Genomic DNA, 19,619 nt, shown 5'->3' with positions numbered 1-19,619 from the left:
TCACTGTAAAGTGTACAGATTGTGGTTTTTGCATTCAAATCAGCAATGCACAGTGCTATTTTTTACGTATAATTACAGGTTTATTTATCACGGTGAGTTCTTCCACTCTCTGTAGGTGAGTAAAGTGAAGCAAAACAAGGAAGTTCAAGTCAACAACAACAACAACAACAACTTAGATTTGTATAGCACCCTCCACGCCGACGGCATCCCAGAGCGCTTTAGAGTAAACGGATCCCGGGGCCGAGCCGGGGGGAGGGGGGGGGGAGGTGACCAAAGGTGCGGTCGAAAAGAAAGGTCTTCAGCAGAGACCTGAAAATGGAAGGGAGGGAGCGAGGCGAAGGGAGTGAAGAAGGCAGTTCCAGAGCCTTGGGGCAGAGTGGCTGAAGGCACGGCCGCCGATGGTGGAGCGGAGGACTTGGGGGACGAGGAGGAGGCCAGACCCGGAGAAACGAAGGCAATGGGTACTGTTTTGAGGAGAGAGGTCAGAGAGATAGGGGGGTGCAGAGGAGTGCAGGGACTTGAATACGAGGGTGAGGATTTTGAAATCGATCCTCTCTGGGAAAGGCAGCCAGTTCACTATGAAGATACCAATGAACTATCACTTGATTATCACCATTAAAGAAAAGATCCAGTGAAGAAGGAGAGGTGGATATTTTTATTGGAATGCAGTACTAATGCACACAAAGATGTTTTTATCAGTTTTCACTAGATTCGTTAAAATATTGATGCCAATCACTTTGGAACAACACTATTTAGTTAGGCTCAATTGGTCTCTTCAACTTGCTTCCACAACTTCCAGCATAAATCTTTAACCGTAAGTAATTAGACTCAGGTGTTATGTCAATCAACATGCTTTCTCCAACCTTGAGTTTGGAAAATTACCATGTATATTTGTGTTGTTGAAGGTTTTCAAATGGAAATAATACATATATTTCATGATTCACTGAAATCCTGTTTTTTTCTAAATAGCTGCAGTATAATTAGACAAAGTGACCTTTTACTGAAATTATTGATTGTTTATGACCCAGTTGGAAGTCTTGAGCATATTGTGCCTTAGTGATATTTGTTTTGGTCACTCTAATCTGCAAAAAATAATGTTGCTTAAACAAGGGAGAAGCCATGTGGAAGAGAGTAATAAACCCAAAAAGTCAGAACATAAAGGAATCATTTATGAAGGGAAAGTCCTCCTTTACACTTACAAACCAGGAAAGGTGGATCAATGAATTGCGTCAGTGTTTTGGCTAAACTATCAATCACCCACAAAGTGAAAATATGTCTATTTTCAAATTACTGATTACAGTCAAAAGTTGCCTTAATGACTGATTGTGACTGATCCCCCAGAGGATCGATTTCAAGATCCTCATCCTCACCTACAAGGCCATTCACGGCTTTGCTCCCTCCTACCTCTCTGACTACTATCCCCCTACCTACCTGCCCGTATCCTCCATTCCTCTGGCTCCGGTCTGCTCCACATCCCCCGTCCCAACCGCCCTACCATCGGTGGTCGGGCCTTCAGCCTCTCAGCCCTGAGGCTCTGGAACTCTATCCCCCAGTGCCTTCGCCGCCTCCTCCCTTTCCTCCTTCATGGCCGGTCTCAAGACCTTTCTCTTTGACCGAGCCTTCAGCTCCCCTCTCGACTCTCTACCCCCTCCTCGCTCCCTCCCTTCCCTCCCCTCACCCTGACCGTTACCCCCCTGCTCGGGTCCTGACCCAACTGTACAGCGGCTTGGGACGTCCTCCCGACATGAAAGACGCTCTATAAATGGAATCTTGTTGTTGTTGAACAATTTTAAATATTACGCAAGAACGTCCTAGCACTTAATAAAATTGGAGAGCTTGAATATTCATAAGGCAACATGCCAGATGGAAAATATCCAATAACACTCGGGAAATGGAGTCTATGTTAGAGGTAATATGACTCAAACGTGTCACCTTATTAAATACAGGGAGAGTACCAGAGAAGTGAAGATTTGATTTTACAAAAAAAGTAGAAGCAGAATGTATTTCAACGTGACGTAAATACAGCACGAACTTCAAAGTTCTTACCTCCTGCTTTTGAAATGTAGATGCTTTTAATAAGAAGCAGGATCTAGGGAACAAAATCGCCTGCAAAATACACAGTCACTACATTTTACAATAAATTCTGTGGAGCCTTATGAGACATCTGCCTGACGAGAAAGGTGCCACATCAGAAGCAAGAATCATGATGATTATTACTATGGTCTAGGTTCAACAACTTTAGAAGGAAAAACATTTGAATGTATTTCTAAAGGATATAATTCAAGTAAATTTAATAATAGTAAAGACAATCATTTCAATCTCAGGTTTATGAAAGACATAACTAACAAACTCAATGAAATTTACAGTGATATTACTGTTAGTGACTTTAAAAAGGTATTTAGCAAGTTAATTTTTATATTATAATAAGTTAAAGCACTAGGAGTAAAATGCTTGAGAAATTAGTATATTGGTTGTATATATTAGTATACTGGTTACTATAATGAGTATATAACGTAAAGGGCAGTGAAAAATGAGTGAAAATATAATTGGAGAGCTGGTGACTCGAGAAGTGACTTGGTAATCAGTCACAGGAAAGGTTTAATTCATAATATTGATAGATGATCCTGAAAAAGACATGAAAAAAATATTAAAGATGTATCATGCGTAAGTCTGCCTAAGACTATATTCATATCGAATAGTAAAATATTTTGGAGAAAAGGGGATTGAAACCAATAAAGAGCAGGGTTTCTGCAGCTCCTTCCCATAAATAATCATAAAAAGCGTCTAATATAACCTGCCATATGCATCCTCCCATACGCATGTTAAAAACTTGCTAGTTGACACATTTTTAAACTGCCAATCAACACAAAGTGACTCATGCCTGTAAAATATTGCTTGAGTTGTAGGACTGAGGAAATCACATTAATAGATAAAATGATTCTAACCACTTCATACTCAGTCACCAGTCCCTATCTCAGTTGGACAAATGTCTCCATATTAATGACAAGAACACACACACAGTATATCTAATCTATAAAAAAACTCTAAATATATGAAACATTTATTGCAGTACAGATATCCCCATTGAGATATTCTAAAGACCAGATCCTAAAGCTTATAGATTCCAATATTAAATGCAATATTTTCTGGAGGTCAACCGATTGTTTCCCTCAAAGATTATATAATAGGCCATCACGGGATAAAACAGGTCAAGGACCTTTAATCACAACATCAACTAAAGGAACATCTGCTCACAATGTGTGACCCATTGAGTCCCACAGGCAATAAAGCAGTGGGGGCCAACCTATGACTCGCGAGTGGGAAACGGACCATCAAGAATTGTCCCACAGAACATTCGCACTAGTCTAGGGGAGTCTGTTTAAAGCAATAGTCTGTTTCCAGCTTTTCTTGATTGAATAGTTCTTGAGTTATGGCATAAATCAAAAAATATTAAATCAAGAAAATTTATTTTGTTGGTCGACGAAAAACGTTGGCCACTACTTCAATAGAGGGCTGATACATCCAAGGCCAGAGCTATGCTCTTATATGAAAGGGACGTGGTTTGGCTCAGTATTGAGGGTTGACAGTAAGAAGCATTTTTTTACATAGAAGGTAATCAACAGAATGGGCTACCAGGATTGGACATTGGACTCATTTAAGGAACAACTTGGTGCTGTGATAAAAAGATGATAGATGTGAGGATAAGATCAAATGGATACATCTTATTCAAACAAATCTCTCTTGAGGTCTTTCCCCAGTATCCCCAAATGCAATTTTTTAACACATCTTTGTATATGAAGGGCTGCAGTATAAATATCAAGTGCTGTTGTCTCTAGAGACAAAGGGCCTTCAAATGGACCAAATGAACTTCATCCAACTTCTTTTGTGATCTAGACTTTGTGGAATTTATAAATTTATAATTTGTGGGACATTGTTGAGCGCAATTTTGCCTACAAAATATAATAATAATCCTTGCATTTGATATAGGATCATATCATGCCTTTGAAACATCAAAGCGCTTCACAGAGTATATTGCAAAGTGAATTGACTGTATATTTTTTTGGCGAAACATGGCATCCAATTGCGCACAGCAACAACAAGATAACAACAAGATTCCATTTATAAAGCGCCTTTCACGTCAGGAGGACGTCCCAAGGCGCTGTACAGTTGGGTCATGACCCGAGCAGGGGGGAAATGGTCAGGGTGAGGGGAGGGAAGGGAGGGAGCGAGGAGGGGGAAATGGTCAGGGTGAGGGGAGGGAAGGGAGGGAGCGAGGAGGGGGAAGAGAGTCGAGAGGGGAGCTGAAGGCACGGTCAAAGAGAAAGGTTTTGAGACCGGCCTTGAAGGAGGAGAGGGAGGAGGCGGCGAAGGCACTGGGGGATAGAGTTCCAGAGCCTGGGGCTGAGAGGCTGAAGGCCCGACCACCGATGGTAGGGCGGTTGGGGCGGGGGACGTGGAGCAGACCGGAGCCAGAGGAACGGAGGGTACGGGCAGGTAGGTAGGGGGATAGTAGGTTGGAGAGGTAGGAGGGAGCAAGGCCGTGAATGGCCTTGTAGGTGAGGATGAGGATCTTGAAATCAATCCTCTGGGGGATGGGGAGCCAGTGGAGGCGAGCGAGGGTGGGAGTGATGTGGTCCCGAAGCCTGGTGCGGGACAGTACACGAGCTGCAGAGTTCTGAATGACCTGCAGCTTGTGGAGGGAGGTGGCGGGAAGGCCGGCGAGGAGAGAGTTCCCATAGTCCAGCCTTGAGGTGACAAAGGCGTGAACCAGGGTTTCAGCAGCGTGAGGGGTGAGGTAGTGCCGTAGTCTGGCGATGTTCCGGAGGTGATGGAAGGCGGTGCCAGTTGTGGTGCGGATGTGAGGGAGAAAGGACAGCTCAGGGTCGAACAAAACGCCGAGGTTCCTGACTGGCTTTGAGAGGTGGAGAGTGCAGCCTTGGATGCTGATGGTGTCAGCGCCTGAGGTGCGGAGGCGCTGACGTGAGCCAATCAGGAGGGCCTCGGTTTTTCGCACGTTGAGCTGAAGAAAGTTGTCTCTCGTCCAGGACTCGATGTCGGACAGGCAGGCTGTCAGGACATCGGTGGTCGTGGAGTTGAGAGTAGAGGAGGAAAGGTAGAGTTGGGTGTCATCCGCATACATGTGGAAGTTAACTCCATGTCTGCGGATGATGTCACCGAGGGGGAGCATATAGAGGGTGAAGAGGAGGGGACCGAGGACAGAGCCCTGAGGGACACCACATGAGACAGTACGGGGGGTGGAGGAGAAGCCATTCGTCGAGACAAAGTGAAGACGGTGAAAAAGGTACGACCTGAACCATTCAAGGACAGTGCCTTGAAGGTTGAGGTGGGAGGACAAGCGGTGGAGTAGGATAGCGTGGTCGACCGTATCGAATGCTGCCGATAGGTCGAGGAGGACGAGGAGACAGAGGGAGCCCTGGTCACAGATGGTCAGGATATCATTGGTGACCTTGACCAGGGCAGTTTCTGTGCTATGGGCAGCACGGAAACCTGACTGAAGGGGTTCAAAAAGAGAATGGGTGGAAAGGAAAGAGCGCAGTTGGGAGGCGACAACTCTTTCCAAGACCTTGGAGAGAAAGGGGAGGTTGGAGATGGGCCGGTAGCTTGATAGCTGCGACGCATCAAGGGAGGGTTTTTTCAGGGTGGGCGTGATGATGGCAGTTTTTAATGGAATGGGGACAGAGCCAGAGGAGAGGGACAGGTTGATGATGTCAGTGATATGTGGGGCAAGAAAGTGGAGCTGGGAGATAAGGAGTGGAGTGGGGATGGGGTCAAGGGAGCAGGTGGTTGGTTTTAGGGATAGGATGAGTTCAGTGACAGAGGGTGGGGAAACGGGTACGAAGGTGTGTAGGGGAGGATGGGTAGGAGTCGGAGTGTGGGAGGGAAGGGGTGGGTGGAAGTTGGAGGGGAAGTGACCGCGGAGCGGATTCCCTTGATCTTGGATTCAAGGAAATCCAGCATCTCCTCGCAGTGAAGGTTGGAGGAGATGACCTGCGCGGGGTGGCGGGGGGGACGGAGGAGTCGGGTTGTGGTGGAAAACAGTAGCCTGGGGTTGTTCTTCGCCTCCAGGATTATCCTGGAGTAGAAGGACGACTTGGCCGAGGCTAGAGTGGAGCGGTAAATTTTGAGGAGGTCCAGCCAGATTTGTCGGTGGACCGTTAGGCCAGATTTGACACAGGTGCGTTCAGCAGCCCGCACCTGGCTTTTCAGTGAGCGGAGGTGGGTGGTGTACCAGGGGGAGGAGCGGGAGTAGGAGACAGTGCGGGAAGTGATGGGGGCAAGAGTATCGAGTGTGGAGGAGAGGGTATTGTGGAGGAGGGAGAGAGGAGAAGAGGGGTCGGTGAGGGTTGAAGGCCAGAGGGAGAGGAGTTCAGAGGACTCCAAGGCATCGGTTAGGGATTGTGGGGGTAACTTCTTCCAAGGGCGGTAGAAGATGGTGGTGGGTCTGGTGGAGGTGGGGAGGGGGGTGGAGGTGGTGAAGGAGATGAAGTGGTGGTCAGAGATGGCCTTGTCGGTAATAGTGACATCCGAGACACTGAGGCCCCGGGTGATCACCAAATCGAGTGGGTGGCCGTGACTGTGAGTGGGGGAGTTTATGTGTAAGGAGAGGTTGAGTGAGGAGAGCAGGGAAGAGAAGTCTGTGGAGATGGAGCAGGAGGGGGTGAAGTGTAGGTTAAAGTCGCCCAGGATGATGAGGCGATCAGAGCAGAGGCAAAGAGATGTGAGGAGTGTTGAAATGTCAGAGATGAAGGTGGGAGAGGTTTTAGGGGGCCGGTAGAGGAGGAGGATTTTAAGGGAGAGGAATGAGGGGTGGGAGAGGGTGAGGTGCTCAAAGGAGGGGAAAGAGCCAGTGGAGTAGGGGGATAGGGCAAGTGGTGTCCTTGAGATAAGGGCAACACCACCGCCACGGCGGTTGGGGCGGGGGATGTGGTGGGAGGTGTAGCCGGGTGGCGTGGCCTCCGTGAGGGGGAAGGTGTCGCCTGGGGTGAGCCAGGTTTCTGTTAAGGCCATGATATCAACGTTCTCATCAAGGATGAGATCGTTGATGACCAGGGCCTTGTTGCAGAGGGAGCGGACATTTTGCAGTCCGATGTGGAGGGAGCGGTTGACAGAAGGGTGTGTGGGAGGGGAGGGGGTCCAGGTTGTGAGGCAGGGGTGGGGGAAATGGGGATGAGGGAGGAGAGGTTGACTCCCCGGGTCTGTGTCCGGGGTGGCTGGCGAGTGTGGTGGGGAATGGGGCAGTCGGTGTGGCTGCTGCTGGACAGCCAACGCCGAGTGCCACGGTGAGCCCGGCGGAGGATTCCCAGGCTGGAACAGAGGGAGGTTGTGGGAGGGTCAAGTGGGGATAGAAGACGAGAGGGACGGAGAGAGAGGAGGAGAGAGCGGGAGAGATGCAGAGGGGGGAGGGTTTGGGGGAGAGAGGAGGGGGGCGGGAGGGAGGGGGTGAGGGGGCTCGGGTCAAAGCGGCAGCCATAGTGCGCACGCGGGGACCGGGAGCGAGCGGTCAGGTGGATGGCATTATCCCGTAGATTGGGGCAGCCAACCCAACAGGACCATAGTGGGCTCTGATGTGAGCCCTGGGGGGGGGGGGGGGGGCGCAGAGGGTTTTTTTTTTTTTTTTTTTGCGCGCAATGTCGCATGGTGCAAACCCTGTACTGTCCAGCACCTGGACTGTTCTCCCAACATGAAAGACGTTATATAAATGTGAATTTGTTGGTGCTGATGTTTTATTTTGCCACCAGATGGCACAAGAAGGCCTTGTCATTGAAGTGAAACGCCCCTCCAAGTACTGCTCAGATTGAAAAAAGATTGTTTAGTATGTACTCTCTGAACCACTTCCTGTCACTGAAATGTAAAATGTCACATTGACGATAAGTTTGGTCAGACAATTATTTTTGGACTGATTTGGTATCAAAAAGTTGGCCCTGAAAGATTATCATTTTATCTGGAACCTTAAAAAAAGTGGTGGTTAGTGAAATTGAATGATATCTTATGTCTTAAAAGATAAAAAACCAATGACAGAAATCAGTAACTCAATTTCTATTGTTTTCACACATTTTGGTCCACCTTGTGGTCTTCTTTCAGAAAGAACTTGTATTTTATAGTTCTTTCTCATGTTGAAATATTTCAAAGCCCTTCATAAGTAATTACTGCTGTTTTATTGGCAATCACAGCAGCCATGTTTTGCACCAACAAACAACCATAAGACGAATGACCAATTAATCAGGACAGAAATGCTGGCCAGTTTACAAGGAGAAGCTAATAATCCCTTCAAAACCCAAAACAATAATAAATTGGTCATTTTCAATCTACGACTGTTTGTGGGACATTGCTGTGCGCAATTGGCTGCCGCGTTCGCCCACAAATATACAGTCAATTCACTTTACAGTGTGTTCTGTGAAGCGCTTTGGGATGTCCTCCCGACGTGAAAAGCGCTATATCAAATGCAAGGATTATTATTATTATTATTATTATTATTACCTGCTCCTTCAAATATTGTCATGGCTCTATTGGAAAACAAGTCTAAAATCAATCAGTGTTCTATTGAGTCTAAAACAAAACAAAATACTGCAGATGCTGGAATCTGAAACAAAAACAGAGAGAGCTGGGAAAACTCAGCAGGTCAGGCAGCATCAATGGAGAAAGGAAATTGAGTCAATGTTTCGGGTCCACGACCCTTCGTCGGAACTGGGGCATATTGGGAGGAAGAGGTTTTTAAGGACAAGTTGAGGGGGAGAAGCGGGACAAGGATGACAAAGAAGACAAAAAAGAAGCCAAAGGAGAGAATATGTTAGTTGATGGGTTAAAGAAGTGATAGTGGCATAAAACAAAAGGGGGGTTGTACAACAAAAAGGGGGTGGGTTGAAACAAAACTGGGGAGAAGCGGTGTTAATGGTGCAGAACAGGCAACACACCAGAAAGAGGCAAAAAGTGTCTGGGATGTTGATAACAGAAGATAACTCTTCTGGCAACAGAAAGAAGGGGAGGGGGGAAGGTGAGTTGTTGTGGTCTGAAGTGGCTGAAATCAATATTGAGGCCAGAGGGCTGTAGGGTCCCTAGCAGATAGATAAGATGCTGTTCCTCAAGCTTTCGCTGTGGATCATTGGAACAGCATAGGAGACCATGGATGGAGAGGTCAGACTGTGAATGGGAGTGTGAGTTGAAATGGCAGGAGACCGGAAGATCAGGGTTGACCTTGCGTACAGAACGGAGGAATTCTGCAAAAGACAAAATCCATGTGGAATTACTTGCAGTTTAAAACAGTTGCTGAGGAAAGAGATGTGGCTGTGAAAACGGGTTTTAGTGAATACATCATCAAACACAAGACGGAGGAGGGGGACCAGGGTAAAAGGAGGGGGAGCAGGATAAAAGGGAGGAAAAATGGAAGGGACTCTATTGAATCTATGCAGGTCTTGAAGACTACAGCATGATAGCCAATCTTCCAGAGTTAGATTAAAGGTAGTGAGACAAATCTTGACAGAGACAGATACAATGAGGGAGATGTATGTGGACTGTGCTTTATTTCAACTTTAATTGAATTAAGTTGAATTGGAAGAAGTAACATTTATAATGATACAAAGGGCTGAAATACCTCTAGAAAATGTACTCTTTCTCAGTAAAACCCCAGTCGACCCAATTATAACTCAGGTCTAACCACAGCGTCTTAAGGCACCCCTTCTTCCCATCAGATTATATGGAATCTTCAGAAAATTGAGTCGGTGTATAAGCAAAGCGCAAGATACTGCAGATGCTGGAAATCTGAAACAAAAGCAGAAGATGCTGGGAACAACATTCAGCAGGTCAGGCAAAGAAAGGAAAGTGAGTCAACTTTTGGGTCCATGACCCTTCGTCAGAACTGGGACATGTTGGGAGGGAGAGGCTTTTAAGGGCTAACAGAGAGGGGGGAGGCAGGACAAGGAAGACAAAGGAGAAAATGGGGTAGCGGCCAGGGGTTGATGGGTTAAAGAGGTGTTAATGATGCAACTAAACGGGGGAATAAGCAGATACTGGAAATCTGAAACAAAAACAGAAGTAGGTGGGAACACTCTATCGTGGGAACACTCTGTTATTCTACTGCCTGATCTGCTGAGTGTGCCAAGTGACTTCTATTTTTGTTTAGAGGAATGGAGGTGTTAATGATCCAAAACAAATGGGGGAAAATTGCAACAAGATAGGCAGATCGGAGAGAGAAAAAGTGATTTCAAGTGGGACATTGATTTGCATGTACTACCACCAATGTAGTTTATTGCAATCGCTTCTCACGATGTGGTCTCCTCTACATTGGGGAGACCAAACGCAGATTGGGCGATCGATTTGCCAAACACCACCGTTCTGTCTGCAAGCAAAATTCTGAGCTTCTGGTTTCTTGCCATTTCAACTCTCCCTCCCACTCACACTCTGACCTCTCCTTCCATGGTCTCCTACTCTGTTCCAGTGAGCCACAGTGCAAGCTTGAGGAACAGTACCTAATTTGTCTGCTAGGGATTTTACAGCCTTCTGGCCCCAATATTGATTTTAACAATTTCAGACCACAACAGCTCACCTTCCCCCTGCCCCTCTACTGTGACCATTACCACATCATCTGGGTCCCAGACACACCTTTTCTCTCTCTCAGTTTACTGGGTTTTTGAGGCCCTGCCACTTGCTGGCCCGCGACTATCCCTGCCACTCATGGCTCGCGACTCATAGACAGACAGACCATAAGACGTAGGAGCAGGAGTAGGCCATTCGGCCCCTCGAGCCTGCCCCGCCATTTAATAAGATCATGGCTGATCTTCTAACCTAATTCAATTTACCCGCCCTATCCCCGTATCTCTTAATCCATCTATCCTTTAGAAATCTATCAACCTCAGTCTTGAATATGTTCAAGTACTGAGCATCCTCAGCCTTCTGGGGTAGAGAATTCCACAAATTCACTACCCTCTGAGTGAAGAAATGTTTCCTCAACTCAGTTCAAAAAGGCTGACCCTTAATCTTGAGACTATGACCCCTCAGGAGAAACTGTTTCCACTGGCAGGTGGGTCAGTAACCAGGAGACATATGTATCATATTTTAAAGTAAAAAATATTAATTGTCCTAATGTGCCCTATAGTACAAATTTCAAATAAGGTGGGTATACTCTAAAAAAAAGCTGATAATAGTGAAATTAGAAGACATTTCACAACCCAGAAAAGTTTTCCATTGAGAAATCCACGTCCTCAAAGGATTGTTTTTGTTGAATTAGCAATATGTTTAGGGGAGAAACAGATAAATCCTTGGCCAGCAAGGTTTTCAGGGGGTATGGAAAAAAGACAGGCAAGTCAGGATGGTGAGGGACTTAGAGAAGATCTTGGAAGTACATTATTAGTGTTTCCAAGAGACTAGCCGCTAATCTTGTGCTCCTGGATGGTGGAGGCCACAGCGCTGAGAGGTGCTGTTGAAGTAAGATTGGTGAGTGACTGCAGTGTGTTCTGCACACAATACACACTGCAGTAACTATATATCAGTGAGAGTGAATCTTGAGTGGCCAGGATACTGATCAAGTGCATTGTTTTCTCCAGAACATGTTGAATTTCTCAGACATTTTTTTAGCTGCACTCATCCAGGCTAATGGTAAACATCCCGTCACAATTCTGACTCGAGCCTTGAAGATGGTGGGGAGGCTTTAAGGAATCAGAGGGTGAGCCACTCTTTGGAGACTACCTAACACTGTGCGACCTCAGAGAGTGGGCATTAGAGAAGACTAACTGCCCCATTGATTTTCTCAGTTGAATATGATAATAATAATAATAATCCTTGTATTTGATATAGCGCTTCTCAACATCTCAAAGTGCTTCACAGAACAGACTGTAAAGTGAATTGATCGAATATTTGTGGGCGAAACACGGCAGCCAATTATGCACAGCAGTGTCCCACAAACAGTCGTGGATTGAAAATGAATGACAAGTCCATCTTCAGAATAATCAAACATAAAATAACTTTGATGTTTCTGATGACTCATTCTTGCATACAATTCTATTCATTCTAGAATTGATGATTATAACGGTAAATTACTATGTTTACTCAGATTAGACTTAGTTTTGCTCTGCTTCAATCCTGGGCGGAATTTATTTCTACATGACCTAAATACAGTATGAACTTCAAAGTTCTTATCTCCTGTTTTTGAAGTGTAGATGTTTTTAAGTAGTCTGCGATGTGCAGCACCTAATGCTGATGACCGTTTTGCTGTGTAAATAGTTAAAAAAAGCAGGATGTGGACAGAATAACAGCATAGATTGTAAATGGATTTTTCTTCTCAGCTGCTGGTTATTTTGCAAAACACTACATATAAGATGATCATATATAGTATGGCGAAAAAGTTTGGGCAAGGTTCTTTGCTTTACAACATTTAAGCACCTTCCTTAAATTGGATTGAAAGTCCAAATGTTTGCAGAACTTAACTACAGTATAAAAAGTGAAGTGGGGCAATAGGGTACTTTGGTGCACGCACACAAATAGTGGATGTTTATGTATATTGGGTTATCTGACTTCCTGCATGAGAATTTGCTGCAAATAGTACACTCAAGTAGAAAATAATATGGAAACTGGTTTAAATCCCAAGAAATTGCAGTCACTACACTTTTCAATATACCCTGTGAAGCACTTTGAGACTCCTCCCAATATGGGATATGCTGTATGGAAGGTATTGTTAGTATTATAGGATAGATATAAAAGCAATGGAAAAAGATGTAGTATAGAATCGCTAAGAAGTTACCAGGGATGAAGGGCTTTGGTTATAAAGAGAGATTTGAGAAGGTAAGTTGAGTGAGTTAAGGGGTGACCTGACAGAGATCTTCAATGTATGAAGAGTGATTATACAATAAATAGTAATAGTAAAAAATACGTGCTTAAGATCACAAAAAGCACTGAAAGGCGAGGTTAGAAAAATGTTCTTTACACAGCAGATGGCTGGAATGTAGAATTATCTGCTATTAACCATTGATGAAGCAAAGTCCATAAATTGTTTTCAAAGGGAATGAGATACATGCTTGACTAAGAGACATATTAAAGAATATTAATGGAAGAATACGGAGGAATATTAAAGAATATGGAAGCAAGCAGGAGAATGATATTATTTTCCAACATCAACTTGCTTTTATATAGCTCCCTTCATGCAGGATAGTGTCTCAGAGCGCTGAAGGGTTTTCTGGGGGATTGTAGCACCAACAACAACAACCTGCATTTAGAATGCACCCACCCTGCGGGGTAATGTGTCAGAGTGAAACATGTTGACCAGCAAAGGCCTGATGGGCTGAATAGCCTGTTTCTGTGCTGCATCATTCTATCGTTCTAACTAGCAGATACAAGTAGCAGTGAAGCCTTTCACCTAGTCAGTTATGTCTTGACAATACTGATTATTCAAAACTGTAGCAAATGCCTGCCTTAGAGAGCAGGATGAATTTATTTTTATTCCTATTTACCGAGGAAGGCCCCCATTATTTTAAATGGTATCAATCGTTCTCAATGTTTGGATGGAATGAGTTGAGAATACTCACTAAATTTTATTGGTGTCTCAGATAAGAACAAAGATGTGTGACAGGGCAAACTGGCAGACATCACATTCAAAGCCTTTTGGAATAAAAGGTGTTAGTTGTACTGTAAAAAAATATCTATTTTTTTGTGCTTATTAAGATCAAGGATATACCGATACAAATTTATATTGATATAACACCTTTCAAGTCGAGAGAAGACAACTCAGATATTGCTAGGCTGTCCCTGTAAAACATGCTTTGACCCTCGCAGCAGAAAACAACTACTTACAACAACTTGCACTTATATAGCGCCCTCCACTCAGGGTAACATCTCAGAACGTTTGAAAAAATCATCTGCTGCAACAGTATCAAATTCTCCATTTCATACTGAGAGAGATTTCAACTTTGTGTCAATTTGTGCTGAATTGTGTTCAAGGAACCGATTAGAGACTTTCCGAAACTCGATATTTTCAGCTTCATTCAGCATCTGGCTGTGTTGTACCTGTCCTTAGGGTGCTTAATGCTCACCCTGGGCCAAGAACTGAAAACACTGACTTTAATTGAGCAAGAACAAGGTTGTTCATCCTATCAGATCAGGCTAGAGTTGAACCCAGCCTGTAGGAATGAAAAAACATTGTGCTAAATCATTGTGCGACCAAGGCCCCTACTAAGTTAAAAACATTCGTCAAAAGTTTCAATTGAGTGTGTGACTGGCTCAGTTGGTAGCACTCGGGCCTCGAAGTCAGAAGATTGTCGGCTTTAAGCCCCAAATCGGGGATTGAAACCCATGTAGTCTAAGATGACACTCCAATGAGGTCTGGGTTGTGCTGCACTGATGCTAGAGATTGGAAATTTTTATTCGAGAACGAGTATTTTGGTTTGCTAGAAACCAATGTTGATTTTTTGATGTGGTTATAAGGAGGCACCTTGTAAACTCAGTGTCGCAATTATGCAGGCAATACATAAGTAGACAGTATTTCTAAATGTCATTGGTCGATGTTTATTGATCTATTTTCTTCACGTTTTAATTCAGAACATACAATATTTAATTTAGTTGTCAACATGATAAAACAGAAAAAAAAGCATGTCTTTTGCAAAGAATTCATCTTGCAATTTAAAACCACTTTCGCTTTCAGCAGCTCAATACCTAAACCCAAAACATGCTTTTAAAGAAGCAAAATGAGTAAACAGTGAAACAAAATCCCCATACCACGTGTCAACCACTTCCATTTCACTTTGTTCCTTCGTGGTTAATTGTTTGCCAGTGGGCTGAAATTGGCTGCACAGAAGCATGTGTGGCATATTTCTACAACCAAGCCTACCGTAAGCTCTGAATTGTAAAGATTTTAGAAATGTAGAACAAGAGGACATATGTTTAAAGTTGTAAAATGCAATTTCAAAGGAGATACCAGGAAGGTTTTCTTTACATAGATGGTTATCAACAACTGGAACAAGTTGCCAGGAAAGGTGGTAAGGGACTCATTTAAAATGAGTCACAACTTCATGCTGTGATGGAAGGAAATGGTAGGGTGGGTGTTAGCAAAAGTACAGATTTTCAATTCTACATGAGGGAGAAGGGAACAGAGGACGTAGGGAGGAAATAGGAGATTATGTGGATATTAAACATGGGCATGGACTAGTTGGGACAAATGACCTGTTTCTGTATTACTCTAATATGAAGTCACTTCTCTGATACAGTGGCTCTGTAGTATATATCCAGGCAATTGCATAGTCAATTACTTCTGCAAGGTGAAGATTGTAGAGAAGGTATGATTAGATGCTGTGCTTGTGATGGTAAGGGTTAATCTGCACCTTTGACATCAGGAGGACATCTCAAAGCACTTAACAATGCTGGATAAATAATAATCCTTGCATTTGATATAACGCTTTATCATGTCTGTGAGATGTCCCAAAGTGCTTCACAGAATATACTGTAAAGTAAATTGACTGCATATTTTGTGGGCGAAACGCGGCAACCAATTGCACACAGTAGTGGCCCACAAACAGTCGTGGATTGAGTGACCAATTTATTATTATTATTTTGGTTTCAAGGAATTATTACCCCCGGAAAAGCGATCCGCCAATTGACTAACAACTGGGTTCCTACTTACTGCTAGGTTAACAGAGGTGTGTGGATAAGGAAACTTGCCCAACATTTCACCCTGCCGGGTATCAAACCCAGGTCTCTCGCTTGTGTAGTGAGTGCTCTTATCTCTGAGCTACAGGGCTCCACAAATGGGCACCCAAGCTGGAGATGGAAGCTGAGGCAGCCTGCTAATGTGTAACATATATTGGTATGAGAGATATTGCATCCCGGGGCTTCAAATCAGGTATTTTGTTTGATTGGATTATCATTGTGAGCACTGTCTGGCAAATCTCACACTACTTGTCCAGAAGGAGACCAGTTTATCCATTAGGGCTTTGGCTTTCATAGTTAACAGGATTGGCCCATCCAAGTCCTGCCAGTGAGCCACCTGTCAACTGTGGAGTCCTGTAGCTCAGTGGTTAGAGCGCTCGCTTTGCAAGCGAGAGACCTGAGTTCAATTCCAGGCAGGGCGAAACCTTGGGCAAGTTTCCTTACTCCACACGCCTAATAATAATCCCTCCAAAACCCAAAACAATAATAAATTGGTCATTTTCAATCTACGACTGTTTGTGGGACATTGCTGTGCGCAATTGGCTGCCGCGTTCGCCCACAAATATACAGTCAATTCACTTTACAGTGTGTTCTGTGAAGCGCTTTGGGACGTCCTCTCTATGTGAAGAGCGCTATATCAAATGCAAGAATTATTATTATTATTATTATTAGCAGTGCCTCTGAAGTTCTGTGGTCATGGCCTGGCTCAGGAACTGGACTACCAAGACTCCCAAAGAGGACTGACTTGATTTTGACATGACACCATGGAACCAGCTGAGCTCCACAGAATCCCTGCTTACCTCTTCCCTCAAGGAGGATAGTCACGAGTTGATCAAGGCTAGATTAGTAACTTATATTGGTGATTCAAAATAGCACAACACCGAGTTTAAGATACTTTAGGTGGGACATTGCAAGATTTTAGTGGCTGCACTTTAATGGTGGAAGCAGCAGAGACATGATAATGTGAACAGTGTCTTCCAGTTCTAAACTTTCTATGATTTTGTTTTGTTGAAGTAGGTTGGAGGTAATTGTAGCTGCACTTTCTGTAATGTGGAAACAAGTGCATTCCAGCACCTTGGGATGTCCTCCCGATGCTTTACAAATGTAATTTTGTATTGTATTATAGTGTTAGAATATCTGTACGGGGTCATTCTGGATGGAAATTCTTGTATATTTTACATAGGTTTTAAAAAATGTTTCACTTAAACCCTGAGAACAGAAGTAGCAATCTTTGTGTCATGATATTAGTCATGCTTTTATATATTGAGAGCTATATTTCGAGACTTGCAAAAGGAGCTGCAAGGAAGTTACAAACAAGCCTTCAACTTGACATGAAAGCAGCTATATAAATGCAAATTTGTGTTGTATTATAAGTATTGAATCCAGTAGTAAAGCAATGAAATGTTGACCTAAGCTCACTCATGTATGCTGATAGTAAATCCTATTGTTATTTCTGATATCAGAGCACAGAGCAAGAGTAATATTGAACTTATGCCCTATTGCTGCACCCTTAGGTAGGAGAGTGACAACAGACCTAAGTGGTTAGAAAAGAGGAAGGAACAGGAGAAAAACATGCCAAACGTGGTTGCCAAGGAAGCTTTCTTATCACAGTTTTTAGTTTCTACATCCTTACCAGTTATTAATTAGTATCACCAGATAATCAGTGGAAACTGCACTCTTATCACTGTTTCAAGTTCCAGTGATGAGATGATAAGATGCATACTGTAGCAAACAATTTATGTTAGATTTCAACTGGGAGATATGACCTGGGGTTTGGGGAGTTGGGGATCTAGGATTTGAGGTTCTGTCTTAATCATAAAAATAATAATCCTTACATTTGATATAGAGCCTTATCACTTCATCGATGTCTCAAAGTGCTGCATAGGATTTGCTATAAAGTTAATGACTGTATTTGTAGGTGAACGCAGCAGCCAATTTGCATTGCAGAACAATATCCCACAAAAAGCCAAGAAGTGAATGATCAATGCTATTTACGGGATTGTTGGCCAGGTCATCGGGAGAAAACACCCTTCTCTTTTTGAATTGTGCCATGAGATCTTTAATTTCCACCCGAACACACAAACTGGACATTGGTTTAATGTTGCATCCAAATATGCATGTCCAACAATGGAGCACACCCTCAGCACTGCACTGAAGTGTCAGTCTTGACTCTAAATTTAAAGTCCTGGCGTGGGGCTGGGGAAGCCAGGATCTGGGGAGTTAAGTAGATGCCCAGGGCAGCAACAGATCACGAGGGTCTATTACTACTTAATGTTAGAATGTGTAGAACATTCAGCATCCAGATCTAATAACTACCTCCTATTGAATTGGAAAACACTGACATTTCACCCTCGGTTTAGGCTTTGAGATCATTTTGTCTTAAACATTTAGGTTTTGCCCTGGTGTAGTCATGTGCAGAGTTTGCCAATAGGCATTTCAGGGTCATGTGAAACACTATATTCCCACCCTATGTCAGTATCAGTTTGGTGCAGGAGATGATAAGATAGAAATAACCAAACCCAGTGAGGGAATGCAAATTAGGTCACAACCACAGCAACAAGCTTACATAAGCGGATGCTGTGGGTTAAGTGCTGCATGTCTGAAATGTTCCAGTGGTCTTCTGAGGGTATTTTTAAAAAATCCATATTAATTTACACTAATGAGTAGGTAGTTTGGGAAATTTGTGCATGCGACCGCCAGGAAGGTGAAAGGTGAACTAGATGGACCTTGGTCTTTTTTCATCTAGCATTCCTTATGTTCTTATGAATTTTTAAAAAATACCATTCAGGGTTTTTGATCAATTGGCTGAGGCACTGGTACAGCAATGAAGGTGGTAATTTCATTCTGCAGCCATCTCAATTTGTATTTTGGAGATGATATTAAATTTCCAGTGCCCTTGACATTATTTGGTTACTGTTTCAATGTATGGATAACCATGAAGGTTGATAGTAATATGACAATGAAATGATTCATACAAATTTTACAGTGCTGTAGCCCCCAAAAGTAAAGCTAGTAAAGCTTACGTGATGGCTCAAACACATTTTGTACTAAAAAGAGGTGCGTGAAAGGGACAGAGGAAACCTGCTGAATACATTGGCTTTTCTAGAAATGTGTCATGGTAATCGACAGGTTTCAGGTACGTCACATACAATTACTCTCCAGATTACACAGTGCTTATGCACACAATAATAGCAACTACACTTCATGTCCAAATCCTCACCAGTATCTCAAACCTATCCTTGGTAGGTGGGCAAACTATATAACTCATCTAAGGTCACTGTCTGACAGCTTGCCTGCAAGAGCAGCACAATAGGGTGCCAGTAATCGAATGGCCCTGGATACATTTAGACTCCATGACAGAATTTGAACAAAGATCTCAACAGTGTAACTTCCCACTGGGGTCTAGTTTAAGAATTGAGCTAACTATATGCAAAAATATGCGCACAGAGCGAATTTCAAATGTCCTTTATAGTGTAATATCCAACTAATTGGGGGGAGATTCCATTCTACAGATGTTGGGGAAGGGAACACAGAGATGGGAATATAGTTTTAACATCTCACCAAAGGATGGCAACTCCAATAATCCCAAGCACTGCACTGGAATGCCAAGACTGTAAATTCAAAATTCCAATTTTCTGCTTCAACCCACAACCTTCTGACTCAGAGGCGAGAGTGATACCAACTGAGCCAGGCTGACACAACTGACTCAGTGTACGCAGTGTATGCAGCTGAAACCCTCGTCCATGCCTTCGTCACTTCCCGGGTGGATTGTTCCAGTGCCCTTCTCGCTGGTTTCCCCAGTTCCACCATACACAAAATCCAAATAATTCGAACTCCATCACCTGGATATTCACCTGCACAAAACTCTGCATCTCCATCACACCAGGCCTCGCCAGGCTCCACTGGCCCCCAATCACCAATCGGATTGATCTAAGGATCCTCTCACACGTTTTCAAATCACTTCATTCCCTTGC

The sequence above is a fragment of the Callorhinchus milii genome, unplaced genomic scaffold (assembly GCF_018977255.1).
Source record: "Callorhinchus milii isolate IMCB2004 unplaced genomic scaffold, IMCB_Cmil_1.0 Scaffold3, whole genome shotgun sequence".
NCBI lineage: Eukaryota > Metazoa > Chordata > Chondrichthyes > Chimaeriformes > Callorhinchidae > Callorhinchus > Callorhinchus milii.
Note: the sequence above shows the minus strand (reverse complement) of the source record.